This window comes from Lacerta agilis, chromosome 1, assembly GCF_009819535.1.
Source record: "Lacerta agilis isolate rLacAgi1 chromosome 1, rLacAgi1.pri, whole genome shotgun sequence".
In the NCBI taxonomy this organism is placed as follows: domain Eukaryota; kingdom Metazoa; phylum Chordata; class Lepidosauria; order Squamata; family Lacertidae; genus Lacerta; species Lacerta agilis.
The window spans coordinates 107,594,820-107,609,667 of NC_046312.1; the positions used below are offsets into that span (position 1 = coordinate 107,594,820).

General features: G+C 42.3%; 1 long non-coding RNA gene across 1 annotated transcript in view; it reads left to right on the top strand.

Annotated features, from left to right (window-relative positions):
* Positions 1-13,105, top strand: part of LOC117056274 — a 142,100-nt gene extending 128,995 nt beyond the window's left edge. Inside the window, exon 3 of the long non-coding RNA XR_004427720.1 lies at positions 12,917-13,105. This is a non-coding gene — a long non-coding RNA (uncharacterized LOC117056274). The remainder of the gene's footprint in view (positions 1-12,916) is intronic.
* Positions 13,106-14,848: the final 1,743 nt, after the last annotated feature.

Sequence of the window (14,848 nt, forward strand, 5' to 3'; positions counted from 1 at the left end):
TAAAACATTTAGGCACTTTCTACAGCAAATGCAATAGTTGTTCCGAAAGCTTGTCATGTGGTGACTCACTTATACATGGCCGCAATGAACAAGGGCCTAGGACCTGCCATCACTTTTCATTCAGGTCACCACGCAATCCTGCTACCCCCCACTACTGATGATTTTCTAGTTCATTAATCACCTCATTATTCATTGTTTTTGTTGTGCATTTCCTAGGTTGACTGTTAACATTCCAAAGGTTCTCAGATATATAATGCATATTTCAGACACATGCCTCCAGCTGACTTAATTTTCACACCTGTAATTTGGAAAATGTTAATACTTTTTCCCCCTTTGCAAAGAGAAAAGATGTGAATGTCAAATATTCTCTAGAGCAAGCACAGGCTTCCCTTTGGCTGATTCTGTCCTTTTTTCAACTTTTGCTTTTCTAAAGAGTTTCTCTGAGGGAGGTAAAATGGAATAAGGTGGGCTCTGAGATTTGTGAATAATAAAAAGCAAAGAGCTGCATTTTAAGTGCACACATATCACTTTTGACAGATTTTTTTTTTTTTTACTATTAACTATTTGTGTAACGTTTCTATGGGTTCTCACGGTAATTAAACTTCACTCCGGCATATGAGGAATGCCTTTCTGTGTAAAGCTTCCCTTGAGTAATATCTGAGGAGGAATCCAATGCAGCACTAAGGAGATGGATCCATCAGTGCAAGCATTTCTGGAACACTAGTCCCTCTCCCCGCCATGCTATTCTAGAGGGTCTCCTGACACATGGTGCTAGCAAAAGTCCTTGCATTGACTTTCACTAGCAGGCCCTGTGAATGAATCTAGCCCTTCATTGTTTTGAACAAGGTCTGCTGATACGACCTCCGAGAATTCCTCAACCCATTGCAAGTGATGGGATTCTTGAAGGCAATTTTTTTTGGTACAACCCCACCCCTCCAAAAACACACCAATGTTGGCAGTAGGGGGTGAAAGTGTGAATAGGACCTTCTAAAAACCCACCTCAAATACAGTTTTAGACTTCTTCTTTTTTTAAAAAAAAAAAAAATTGCTTATCACGTCATGCCTAAAATATGACTGCATTAAAAATAAATGGAACAGACTTTTCAGTAACAGAGGGAAGGGGGGATTTCAGGACTGGGACCCTAGAATTTTTTTGAATGGTTTTTGTCAGTATAGGCCACTTACGGCAGTGGTAGAAATAACTCCAGGAGTGGGGAACTGTCATGACCCTTGAATCCAGCAGCAATGCAGACACCAAATTGGAGGCTGCAGAGGCACCACATAGGGAGCTGGGTCAAGTTCAGCCCGTAGAAGAACCTCCCAGAATCACTGGCGCCTGTAGGGCTAGAGCAGGGTTTCCCAAACTTTGGTCTCCAGCTGTTTTGGACTACAGTTCCCATCATCCCTGACCACTGGTCCTGCTAGCTAGGGATGATGGGAGTTGTGGCCCAAGTTTGGGAAACCCTTGGGCTAGAGCCTGGACCCTCACAGGCACCTTCTCCTAGACCAGATGCCTCCCACTGCATGTCACCAGTTTAGTGGCTCATGGAGCGCACCAGGAGGGAGGCAATGAAACAGAGGAGGAGCTCCTGTCTTCAGGCCCAGGCCAGAGGACTGGCCCTTGAAAGCTCTGAAGTTCTCTACAAGAGGCTGAAGCCTAGAAAAGATAGTCTGGAGACAGAGACTTAAAAGGGCTCCCAACTTTTGCCAGAGTAAGTTACTTATTTAGAGTTATCCATGGTCCAGCAACTTCTGCCTTGCCGCTCTGCTGACTCTGTGGAATCCAACATTGGACCAAAACACAACAGGAACATTGGAATGGGGAGGGAATGGAAGCTGCCGGTTGTTCATTGCAAATAAAATCAGATGCCACCACAAACAACTGCAAAACTATTTAAAACAAAAAAACACTTAAGCAATTGAAGAACAGGAGATCACTGTTCTCTTCCCACCATCATTGAAACCATTTTTTTTTTAAAAGTCTGAATCCTATTTCTAAAATCTTCCCATTCAAGGGCTTCAAATAACACACACAATGCTGGAAGTTTGGTTCTGGAAGTTTTCTGTTCACTCCGAGTGTGGGTATAGCACAGCTATAATTATCATCTAATTTTGCCTATGGCAAGATTTGAAGTGAGCTATTGAAGAGTCATAGTCAAGCTAAACCTCTGTATGAATTATTCTGAGATTTGTAGAATTTTTTCAGGGCTTTTTGTGTGTCTATAGAAATTTTACCTAGTGGTAAATTGGGGGGGGGGGGAATTCCCCTGCTCAGGGAAAATGTGGAAGGTTGTTAAAATAATTTTGATAAGTGATGGGGATGAGGAAAAGAGCTTACACATCTAACTGATAGCTAATTTGCATGTTTACATGCATCACTAGATATTTCAGTTTTCACTCCAGGAATTATCTCTGGATGACTACCAGATTAACAGGTAAACTGCCGCTACTGAAAAGTATTAAGTTTGACAGAAGCCAGGTGATATGAAAGCTTTGACTGAGGTGTTTGATCTGTGGCAGCTGTTTTATGTTTGGCGGTATGAGATTTCATTTCACACATAGCCATATAAAAGGCACAGGTTAAGATTTTTTAAATAAATAAATAAATACACACATTGGGAAACATTTCTTTCTAAGTCCTATCCTAATTCAGCCATTTCTTTTCATCTGAACAGCATAGGCCCACCATCCTTGCACTTCACGAACTTCACGTACCACCTTCTTTTCTCAAAAAGCCCCTTCCCAGAGAAGCCCAGCAAAAGGCGGGTCATCATAAATCACCATGCCGAACTACCTAGCAGTTTGAAAGCATGTCAAAGTGCAAGTAGATAAATATGTACCGCTCTGGTAGGAAGATAAATGGTGTTTCTGTGCGCTGCTCTGGTTTCGCCAGAAGCAGCTTAGTCATGCTGGCCACATGACCCGGAAGCTGTATGCCTGCTCTCTCGCCCAGTAAAGCGAGATGAGCGCCGCAACCCCAGAGTCATCCGCAACTGGACCTAGTGGTCAGGGGTCCCTTTACCTTTACCTTTAACCACCAGTTTTAGGCAAGGGACATGTCAGGCAACCCTGTAGATCAACCCACACAATCTATACCGCGTCAATCAAATGCTACTTGTGTAAATTGACAGCTTAGTGAAATGACTTGTGATTTGTCCGTCCCCCCCTCCCCATCAGCCTTCCCCTAACTTCGTATCCTTCAGATGGTGGCTGGCAATGTTGGCTGGGGCTGGTGGGAGTTGGATGTCTAGAACACACCAGGATGCGAAAACCCTTTGCTTTTGTTGTTGTGTTTCTAATAATCCTAGACTGATGGGTTTCATAGTTCTGCCCACAATGTGCTGTGCTTTGCCCTTGTGGTCTGTCAACCTCTCAGGCAATGACTGCACTGCAACAAAATTGCTCACCACTTTCAGCCCAGTGTTTCCCACAGCTTCTCTAATTCTGACAAATTGCAGTTATTATATTCCTTCCCCTGTTGCAAAGGGAAGTTTGACTGGTTGCTGATCTGTGCCATGGACTGGAGGCAAGGAAGCAAATGTCATCATACTTTTGTGTGTGTGCATTTATATACTGCCATTTATATATTGTCATATATTTGGCTTTTGCCTTGGATCCTTGCTCCATATTCCTTCTAGATTTCAGAGGAATTTGAAATGACGTTCAGATTTCCTAGTTTTTACACGATCCAGTTCGGAGGGAAAGATTGCAGCAGCTGTTTGTGGCCTGCAGTGTTTGTTACACCTTCTACATCATCACAGAACAAAGTTTCATTAGTGAGGGACACTATTGTTTCTTTTCTTTTTCTGGTATAATTTTTATTAAGTTTTTCTATTTTACATTTTAGAATATTCATTTAAACAACCTTAAAATATCAGCGACTTCCCTTCTGCACTTTCCATGGTTCAGTTTTCATGCCATATATCCCTGCATATTTTACATAAACTAAACCATTTATTCCTGCTTGGCAGAGGGTTGGACTAGATGGCCCTTGTGGTCTCTTCCAACTCTATGATTCTATGATTTTTACATCCATCAAAACTTATTTACACTGTTGAATTTATCTTAAAGCTGCCTGTGTTTTCAAATGTACACAATTTTCACCCATATATTCAATTAAAAAATTCCAATCTTCTTTAAACGTATATTCTTCTTCTCTTATTCTATAAGTCTGCAAGCTGCGCATATTCCATCAGTTTAAGTTGCCATTCTTCTTTAGTTGGGACCTAACTCTTTTTCCATTTGGGGGCTATCAAAACATGGGCTGTAGTAGTGGCATACATAAATAGCCCTTTTTTATACCTGGGAATTTTCATCTGAATTATCCCCAACAAAAAAGACTGGGAGTTGTTTTTTTGGGGGGGGGGATGGAAAAGTACTTCTAAACTATTTTTTCCAATTCATTGTAAATTATTTCCCAATACAGTCGTACCTCAGGTTCCATACACTCCGGGTTACGTATTTTTCGGGTTACGAACTATAACCCGGAACCAATTATGTACGCAACCCGGGTTACCACTGTACTCTTTTACTCTGTTTCAACACAAGAGCTACATTCCCTTCTAAACATGCATATAAGAGCTGCATGTCAGTGGTGTGCAGAGCCAGAGATGAACATGGGTGGAATAGCAAATGTAAATGTTTACCTTTGTACAGCAGGCTAGTTTCTAGACACACACATCCATCTCCATCCTCCATGCAAGAAGTCAAAAAGCATCCTCGGAGTTCAAGGACACACCCCAGCCTGGTAAAAACACATAGGCAGCAAGGATGTGGCCTGGGGAAAATTGGTATGAGCTAGGGAACATTCTAAGGGCAAGATAGACACTTGGAGGGCTGCATATCTCCCTGAGGCCTCAGGTTCCCCACCCTTGCTGTTGATCTATGGTCTCTGAAATACGGGATGCCTTCTGAGTACTAACCCATTCTGTCCTATGGAACTGTGTGATTCTTAAATACAAGCTGCCCCGTAAAATAAAGGCAGCTGGCCACACTCATGTTTCCCCATTTCTGCTGCAATTGCTAATTAGATTCCAGATGTTGTTTTAAAGGTGTTAAACCTCTACAGCCCAACATGGAGTCATCCTTATGATCGGAAACTACATCTCTAGCCCTGTGCTATAATGACACAGGACACAATCTGTTGGCAGGTTCTCCTGAGTAAGCTTTACCGAAATGAAGGAGAGCACTTGAAGGAGGGTTTTTTACACTTGAAAAGTATATTAGGTTTCATCAGCTTATTTCAGTGTAGTAATTTCCTCACCCAAATTCTTTGACTCATTTGTGCTGCCTTCATTTTTCCAGGCTTTAGAAAAAAATACCCAAAGAATGCAAATGAACATTTCTGTGACTTCTCACTGCAAAAAAAGAAGAAAAAAATCACTAATGCCTTAGCACTGTTGAGCCTTGCAAGTAAAAGTGAAAAAATAAATCCCAAACCCTTAAAAAAACATAAGACCTGTCTCCTGCTTTGGTCTAAAGCTGCGTTCTCCAAATTGGTGCCTTCCAGATGTTTTTAATCCAAAACTCCCACCATCCCACATCTCTGGCTGGGACTCTTTGGAGTTGTTGTCCAAAAGTTCTGGAGGCCCCAGGTCTGAGAAGGCCAGTCAGCAGGGTCAAATGACCCTGTCTTTTCTCCAATACATTATTCTATCTCTTTTAAAGTTGATGGAGGCACTTCTTCATTATTTGTTGAATGTTGCTTTGATTCTTTGCAAGACCTTGCCCTGTGATTTCATAATTCAATACAAGCTGAGCAGTTACAGTCGCAAAGGTCAACCATCCATTCAGTCACTTGCTTGCTGGTGTACTTTCATTTGTTTTCTGTCTTCGGGGAGCTCCAGGCAGCACATATACGAGGTTGTCCTACTTTGTTCTCACAATAGCCTTCTGAAGTGCATTCTTTATTTCTCCAAGACCAATCAAGGAGCTTCGTGGCTGGAACTTGGGTGTCCACAATCTCTTTTAACCTACTGTTCTGTGTAGAAATTGGGATAACAAAAGACTGGCTTGTGAATTCCAGGTGGTTCTTGCTAACTGGCCCCTCTCTTGATTCACATGCATCGATCAGACCTTTTGCATGGAAGCAGCATCCTGCACCCATAGTCTGCAGACTTTTTGCAGGACACCAATCCTGCATATGCACAATGACTGATCCATGCAGAGAGAATGAAGGAGGGCTGGCATTGTTATCCCAATCACCCTCTCCATGCAGTGGTGCCTCGCAAGACGAAAATAATTCGTTCTGCGAGTGTCTTCGTATAGTGAATTTTTCGTCTTGCGAAGCACCAAGGCAGAATAGCGGTTTTCGCGAAAAAATAAAAATAAAAAATTTCGTCTTGCGAGGCAAGCCCATTGACTTTTTCGTCTTGCGAGGCAGCCTTCCGCTAGCGAATGCCTTTCGTCTAGCGAGTTTTTCGTCTAGCGAGGCATTCGTCTAGCGGGGCACCACTGTACCCGCTTTAAGAATATCTGCACAGGGCTTCCATCTCGGGGGGGGGGGGAATGCATCAAATTACTTCACTCTCATTGTCTTCCTTCATAGCTATCTATCTGTCTACTTCTCTCCCACCCCCTTAATGAACATGCACCACTCAGGGCAGCTTGTGACAATCTAAAATCAAAATAAAATCAAAACACATTGAAGTACAAATAATACAACTGTAGCGTTACATAAAATCCTTGGCATTTAAAATCCTTTTTAAAAGTAGCAAGAGCCAAGATCGCAGGTGAAAAATAACCTTCACTGTTTGTACTCAGCAGTCAAGATTCTGCTGGAATAGAACTGTACTTTTCAGCCGGCAAAATAATAATAATAATAATCTCGAGAGGTTACTGGAGGTCGGATGAAGTATTTGACCCCGCAACCCCCACAAATTAAGAAATTTATCCCAACCCCACAAAAGCCCCCAAGCCATTCCCACTTTTGTGGGAGATGACCACAAAGGCATTGGGGATAGGATTCTGGCACAGAGAATTACAGAAATGCACCCTGAACGTTGAATCAAGTTGTGCTTTTTTAAGCACACACATTTATTTAGAAGTTGAAGAAGCAACAGTGGCTACTGAACTATGTAATGCAAAAGAATAAAGAGTCAATCTGATCCATTTACTCATTTATGCAAACTTGTTTGTTCTATAATCACAATATTCCCCCACTTTGAAATGATGATAAATACCGCTTCAAAGGACAGAGAGCTTGAAATAAGCTGACATTGTAGAAAATGCAAATGAAATTAAAAAACGAGGCATGGGACTAGAGGAAAGAAATACACAAAGAAATGGGGGGGGGGAACCCACCATAATTTAAATAGAATAATTGGAAATACCCACAATAGAGTTGAATAAACTTATCTTCAAGACCGTGGTTTCTTATTGTAATCTAGGCACACCCACAATGTTTTGCTGTTGCTGCATTAAACTTCTTAAAATATGAATTTATATGCTGAATTTTGAGTTGTTGCAAAAAAAGAAAAAGAAAAATGAAACGAGGGCCTATGCCTCTGGCAACCTGCATTGTTCAGGTGTTCAGTTGTGTATGTGCAGTGCCTGCAAAGTGGACCACCATCACCACCTCTCCCTCTGTTCTGGCCAGTATATTGTGTATTGTTTATATTGCATTGATGTTTAAGTTTTATTTGCACCTCTCTTACCCCACCTTGGTATCTTGTAGCTAGGAAGTGTTTTAAGTGTATGCATACATAAATCTTAATATTGAGTAATCCTTCCCTAAATAGCCACCATTTTTTGGTACACAAGCGAATAGCAAAGAGAACCTGCAGACACGACACTGACACAAAACCCCAAACATAAATTAAGTAAAACAGAAACATCACCACCCGACCCCATCCCCACCCAATATTGCCCCCTCCACCTCTTCCCCCCCTTATCTTCCTAATGTAACACTGTCTCAACAAATGAAAGTGACCTGTAGAAAATGTAACTTCAAAAAAAGAGGCATTGCAATACTTTTGTAAGCCAAGAAATCTTTAATAAAAAATACAATAAAAAACAATAAAAAGGAGATAAACTTTCAAGAGCTCAGACAACAATGTAGGATATTTTCTTGTTAGAATACCATCAGACTAATCCCTCAATCCCATGCATGCTTACCTGGAATGGGAGTAAATCCAGCTGAATTTGCGGAGTGAGGCTTACTTCTGAGTAGACATGCCTAGGATTGTGCCGGAAAAAGCCGGTAGTCACCCAGAAGCTGTAGAAAGAAAATAGGTGTGTTTTTTTAAGTAGACGCTTTCAACGAACACCTGGGAATGAAGAGTTTGATTAAGAGTCACTTCTATAGATTCCGGCATAGAAGGTCATGCTTTGCTAACACATAGGAGTCATCTGAAGAATATTATTACTGTGATGGATGAGAGGAAGGCCGTAGATTTAGTATACTGTTAATTTGACAAGCGTCTGCCATTAGAAATTAATGGTTAAAGCAAGCAAGCAAGGAGGTAGCAGGTATATTAAAATCCCAGGCAGAATATCTTTCCTAATGAGACATACTAAGATCCCCACTTCACCATTATGAGATAATTCAGTTATTTTTAGTTATTTTTGGGAGCAGATTTGCAGCCGGGTTTGAAATACAGATTCACTCTGGGCTGCAGCCAGTGTTAGTTCTACTCAGCGTAGGCTCATTGAAATGGATGAGCACAGCTTACTTTGGTCTATTCATTTAAATGGGTTTCGTCCGAGTAGATTTAGTTGGATAGAGCCCCCTGTTGCAAGCCAGCACCTTTGAATTCAGTCCTGGCTTTTTTATATATATAGAAAGAATTTATTGGTATTTCCACACAAAACAACAAATAAAAAAGCATACATACTACATAAAATACAAACACACTACAAAATACAAATAACAATCAAATAAAACTAATACATACCTAACACCCCACAGGAACACAGGAACACACCAATATAATTATTTTAACCTTATTTTCAAATCTTACTTAAGGGACTTCCTCACGTTCTCTCTTCTGTGTTCAGTTCAAATTTACTTTAGTAACTTTATAACTATTTTAACACTCATTAACAATTCTTAATCCTAATCAAACATCTTATCTTATCTCTATCAACTTATTCCTAACCATCATATCTAATATAAAAATCACAATCTTAACTTCTTATATACTATTTTAACCTTACATTGTACAGCTATCGCCTATTATAATTCAGTCCTGGCTTAAGATGGAGAATGCCACTTCTGTTAGCCAGCCCTCTGTGGCAGCTCTTCCCCTTCCCAGGCGAAACAAAGAAACTTGCCTTTCGTCCTCCGGCACCAAAAAAGGAAGGGTGTGTTTTGGGTACATAAGCACATCCCTTATGAGAACAGCAGAATGCCGATTGTTGGCTCCCCAGCTTTTCATCTCTGAGACTGGAATTTTCAATGGAGTATTAGCAGGAAACACCAAAGGCTATGCTCCAGATATAAAATGCATACTTTAGTAGGCAAAGCAAGGATTGTTATGTGGCTGTTGGAAAACAGGGAGCTTTCTGACTACAGAACACTGTTCAGTGGCAAGGCACATGCTGTGCCCCGGGTTCAAACCATGGCATCCCAAGGTGGGCTGGTAAAAACTCCTGTCTGAAACTCTGGGGGCAGTTAGGCTCTTCAAATTTCCTTTTGGCCTCCACTGCCATTTTCTCTGACATTCCTGAATATTGCGGGGGGGAGGGGTTATGCAAAAAAAGGCGTTTTATCTTTGTTTACTCCAGTTTTTCTATTGCCCTTCCCACAGCAAGCTTAGACCAACGTACATTGTCCACTGCCAGAAAAGTTAGGCTGACAAATAGTGATAGGCCCAAGGTCACTCAATGGGCGAGCAGGGATTTGAACCTGGATCTTCCTGATTCTTGCCTGACACTCTGACCCAGTGGTACAGAACCTCAGACCCAGGGGTAGTTCTCTAAGCCTCTCTGCCTGGCCTTCAGAGAAAAAGGTCCCCTACCCATGCTCTAACCACTACACTATGATTGTTGCAGTAAGACTTGAGAATCCCAGGACAATACCAGCTCAGCAAGCCATTGTTTCTCTTTGCTTGATTGCTGTTCACCCCTCCTCTTTGTCCTGCTTGTGACAACTACATGCATCCAACCTGTTTCCCATTTCCCCTCTTTCGCCCCCAAACTCTGAAGAGTTAACTTTGGTATCCACCATTCTTTGTTTTGCTTTGTTCGTTAAACCTACATATTTTGGGGCATAAATAGGAGAAACTTTTCCCCACCTGCTGCGCTTAATTTCAAGACGAGTATTCTCATTACAGGCAAATGATTTGCTCTCTCAGGAAAGGGTGCCGAAAAGACACCTTCCCTGATATACCTGACCTCATCAAGCATCTCGGTTCTTGCTTCCAGCTGTAAATAGACTCAGTGCGCACCTGCCTGCCGTGAACTTTGCACACACATTTCTTCAAGATGTTAAAAGCCTGCTGGTCTGGACTAGGCATGCCTTTCCTCTTGTAAATTAGAATCCACATCCTTTCCCTCCAACACATTTTCCTCCAAGCTAGATAACCAAAGCAAAAAAAGGGAAGCTGGTAGGTTCCATTGTCAAAAGTAAATATACTTTTCTTCCCCAGTTCCTCTGTCATCCTTGGTTTGGTTGAGTGCAAGGCGGTGTGTGTGTGTGTGTGCGTGCGTGTGTGCTCAGAGATGACAGATGGCTTCTGCAAACTAATCACAGATAACATTGTGTGTGTTTTTCGTGTAGTACATGCATTTCCAGGCAAATTACAAGCTGCTTTCATTTAATATTCTCCCTGCAAGAAGCCGGACACTTTAATAGAATGTGGCATGCTCCAAGGAAATGCACAGCAGACCCACACAAATGCAAATTGCATTAAGACATGATTAAACCCGGTGCTCTGTAAGAAGCAACATTACAGATAACAGTGGCTTGCTGATTTTGGGAATCTGGGTATGTGTGTGCTTTGTGGAGCGTTCATGGTGGTGCAGGCAATGATGAGCTTTCTTCCCGAGGCACAAATTCCAAAAAGAGGTTTAAGAAATCGAGTCCTGAAGCTTGCATATTGGAGCTCATTTGTTCTGCACATGCCTGGGAGTGGCTTGTTACTACTGCATTCTGCTTGGCAGGATAAGCCGGCATTTCCAAACCTGTGTGCCAAGGGAGCAAACTAGAATGCCACAAGAGGGGATGGCAAGTTCCTTGGGAATCAACTTGACAGGCATGATGTGTCCACTACTATGTGTCCATGCAAGAAAGAAGGCCCCTCTGATCCACCCCCCTTCTACTGATGTCAGGATGGAGATACCATCTCCATTGAAGGATTTTTAACAGAGGTTGGGTGGACATCTGTCAGGGATTCTTTAGCTGTGATTCCTGCATTGCAGGGATTGGACTGGACGGCCTTTGACACCCCTTCCAACTCTACAATTCCTTGATTCTGTCTTAAGGGAGACAATCCCAAAGTGTGGCTAACTCTCCATAGAGCAGCTCCCCATCCCATAACTTTGTCTAACTTGGCAAAGGGGAAGATGATTGGGCAAATTTTGAGAAATGCAGAGCTAAGGCAATTCAAAATAATAATTTATTTTTTTGTACCCCGCCCATCTGACTGGGTTGCCCCAGCCACTCTGAGCAGCTTCCAGCATATATAAAAACATAGTAAAACATTTAAGCCTTAGAAAGCTTCCCTATACAGGGCTGCCTTCAGATATTTCCTAAATGTTATATAATTACTCATTATATAGGGACGCAGGTTGCACTGTGGTCTAAACCACTGAGCCTAGGGCTTGCCGATTGGAAGGTCGGCGGTTCGAATCCCCACAACGGGGTGAGCTCCCGTTGCTCGATCCCAGCTCCTGCCAACCTAGCAGTTCGAAAACACGTTAAAGTGCAAGTAGATAAATAGGTACCACTGTGGCAGGAAGGTAAACGGCATTTCCATTCACTGCTCTGGTTTCACCAGAAGTGGCTTGTCATGCTGGCCACATGACCCAGAAAAACTGTCTGCGGACAAACGTCAGCTCTCTCAGCCAGTAAAGCGAGATGACCGCCGCAACCCCAGAGTCGTTCGCGACTGGACTTAACTGTCAGGGTTCCTTTCCCTTTACCTTTACTCATTATATACCATCTGATGGGCATTCCACAGGGTGGGTGTCAGAACCAAGAAGGCCCACTGCCTGGTTCCCTGTAGCTTCACTTCTCTCAGTGAGGGAATCGCCAGAATGCCCTCAGTGCTGGATCCCAGTGTCCAGGGTGAACAATGGGGGTGGAGAGAGATGCTCCTTCAATACTGCTTGTCACAGAGCAAAAGCCATTCATTACTTTCTTCTGTTTAGACATTGATAGAAATCCTATAGTACTTGCCCCACTGCAGAATTCCATACCCCATCTCCATTCCCCTTAACTCGTGAGTGGCTAACATGGCGTCATCCAGATGTTATTGCACTCCAACTCCCATCAGCTTCAGCCAGCCTGGACGATGTTCAGGGAGAATGAGAATTGTAGTCCAGCAATATCTTGAGGAGTAAGCTACCCCTCCCCTAAATCAGAAGGATGCCTGCTAGCCTCAAGTGCCCAACACACAGGCATGTTCAGTAAAGGAAAACTGCAGACTTATTCCCCATTGCAGCTTCAACAGACTGTGAGCTGTGGCTGACCATTATGTACAGTTGGCACCACTATTGAGCTATTAACCAATAAACAGCATCTTGTCTTCTCAGCCCCTCCTCCCATTCCACCAAAAGATAACCGGCTGACCAGCCCATCAGTTAAAGGCAACCCCCTCACAGGCAGGTTCCACTGGATTTTATTTTCTCCTTCATTCATGCTGGGATTATGTTAATGTCTGGTCTCTAAACAGAAGTCATTAAGAGCTTTTCTGATATAAACTGTAATTCTCTTGGTTTTTGTTGTTGTTGTTGTTAAAAAACAACAACACAGGTTCAGCATCAGGCAGCCCTGTTCTCCTTGATGTCAAGTGGGATGGACACAGTCAAGTATGGCAGAGAATGAAGAACTATTGACAAGATGGGTATGGCGATGCCATGGCAAGAATGTCAGATTTTTAAACGGAAGCAGAAAAAACAGGACGTCTTGAGAAGCTAGGTGAGTAATTCAGAAAGCTGCATTGAAAAATGTAATTGTGCGGAAACGGTGTAGCATTTATCTGATGTTGCAAAACAACAACATCAACCCACACCCCAACCTCAAGAGATTAATATGTTATTCTCTCCTATCTATCTATATCTGTCTGTCTATCTATCTATCTATCTATCTGTCTGTCTATCTATTGCTATTCAGGTCTTCTTCTCTGTGTAGATCCTTAAGGCCGGTATTCTATGGTCCCGGTGGCCACTCCCAGTCACTGGTCTAGCTGCCACTTTCTGGATTAGTTGTAAATGTCACTGACAAAAATGGAAATTATTCTATTGTTGGTGTCCATAGGTTTGCTCACCTAGAGAGGAGGTTGACTGAGGGTTGGTTCAGTTGGAGGAGAGTAGGTTATGGACTGAGCCATAATGGGAAGGGACAGTAGGAAAGATATGCCTCACTTTGTGTACAGAGATCTGGTTCACCCAGTTCTCTGACTTCTACTGAGAATTCAGGAGCAGGTTTTATATGCCAGTTATAGCTGTGTTACGAGAGGCAGTACTCCTCAGCTACAAGCTGCATGGAGTTGCAGCTGATCCCATTTGCCATATGGCATGATATTATTTATTATTTCCTCTGGGAATGTGCTAAGGATTAAAAGAGAAGTGAGCATTTCAAGGTGAATAGAATGATAATCAGAAGTTAACCTAGGCCTTAATAACACCAGTGTGATGTCTAATTGAGATACGGCAGAGGGGAGGAGTGAAATACCACAGAGAGCTTGGTGGACGATTTTCAAGGCCCTAGTGCTGAACAGACAATGTAATCCTATTAGGAGCATCTGAACAGGAAGAAATCTCCCAACTATTTTATTTAAAAGCCCCTCAGACAAATCAAAAGTAATCAAAGCTGAGAAATCCCAAGCTTTTCAACAATTGCAACGCAACTATGCATCAGATTTTCTAGGGTAATCTCCAAAAAATGTTAATCCAATAATCTCCAAAAGAGATTCTCCATATGCGTAGCTGTAGCAAATATGTCCTCAGCCTGAGTGGTATTAACATTAACAAAAATTCATTTACTGAAAGGGATTAAAGAAAAAGATTCTTAAATTATTTCAAAATTGGGACAAGTGAGAAGGATTTAGCTAGGAGGAAGGGTGGAAAAACCCACAGATTCTTTTTTTAAACAAAGTGTCAGGTTAATCCACTGTGAAAATAATGCAAATCTAATTAAAAAATGCAAGTGGCTTTTAATAAATGAAACAGTTGCCTGAAGGATAACTGCTAGCTAAAGATCCTAGTGTATATTTGTTTTGGTTTTGACTGTGCATTATCCTGGTGTTTAAAAAAGGCAAATAGTTTGTCCACATCCATTCTTGGTTCACTTTCAGACTGTGCCTTTCAATGGTGTGTTCCGTCTTCATGCAGCTTCATTCTGTCTCATTATCCCACTTGCGACCTTCTGCAGCAGTGACAGAACCTAAGCACTCAGTGTGCCAGTGTGTCACAGAGCTCAAGGGACAGCGAGCTTCTTTGCCTGCAAATAACCACAGAAAGGAGCGTAGCAAACTGCCATATACCAAATCAGACCACTGGTCCGCCAAATTCAGTATTGCCAACACTGACTTGCAGCAGCTCCTCGGGATTCCAGACAGGGGTCTTTCCCAGTTGTGTCTGGACATTCCAGGAGTTGAAGTTGACAATTTTTTGCATGCAAAGCATGCGCTCTGCCCATGAGCCATGAGCCTTCCAATGTGTTGTTGTAGTTATTTTCTTTGAA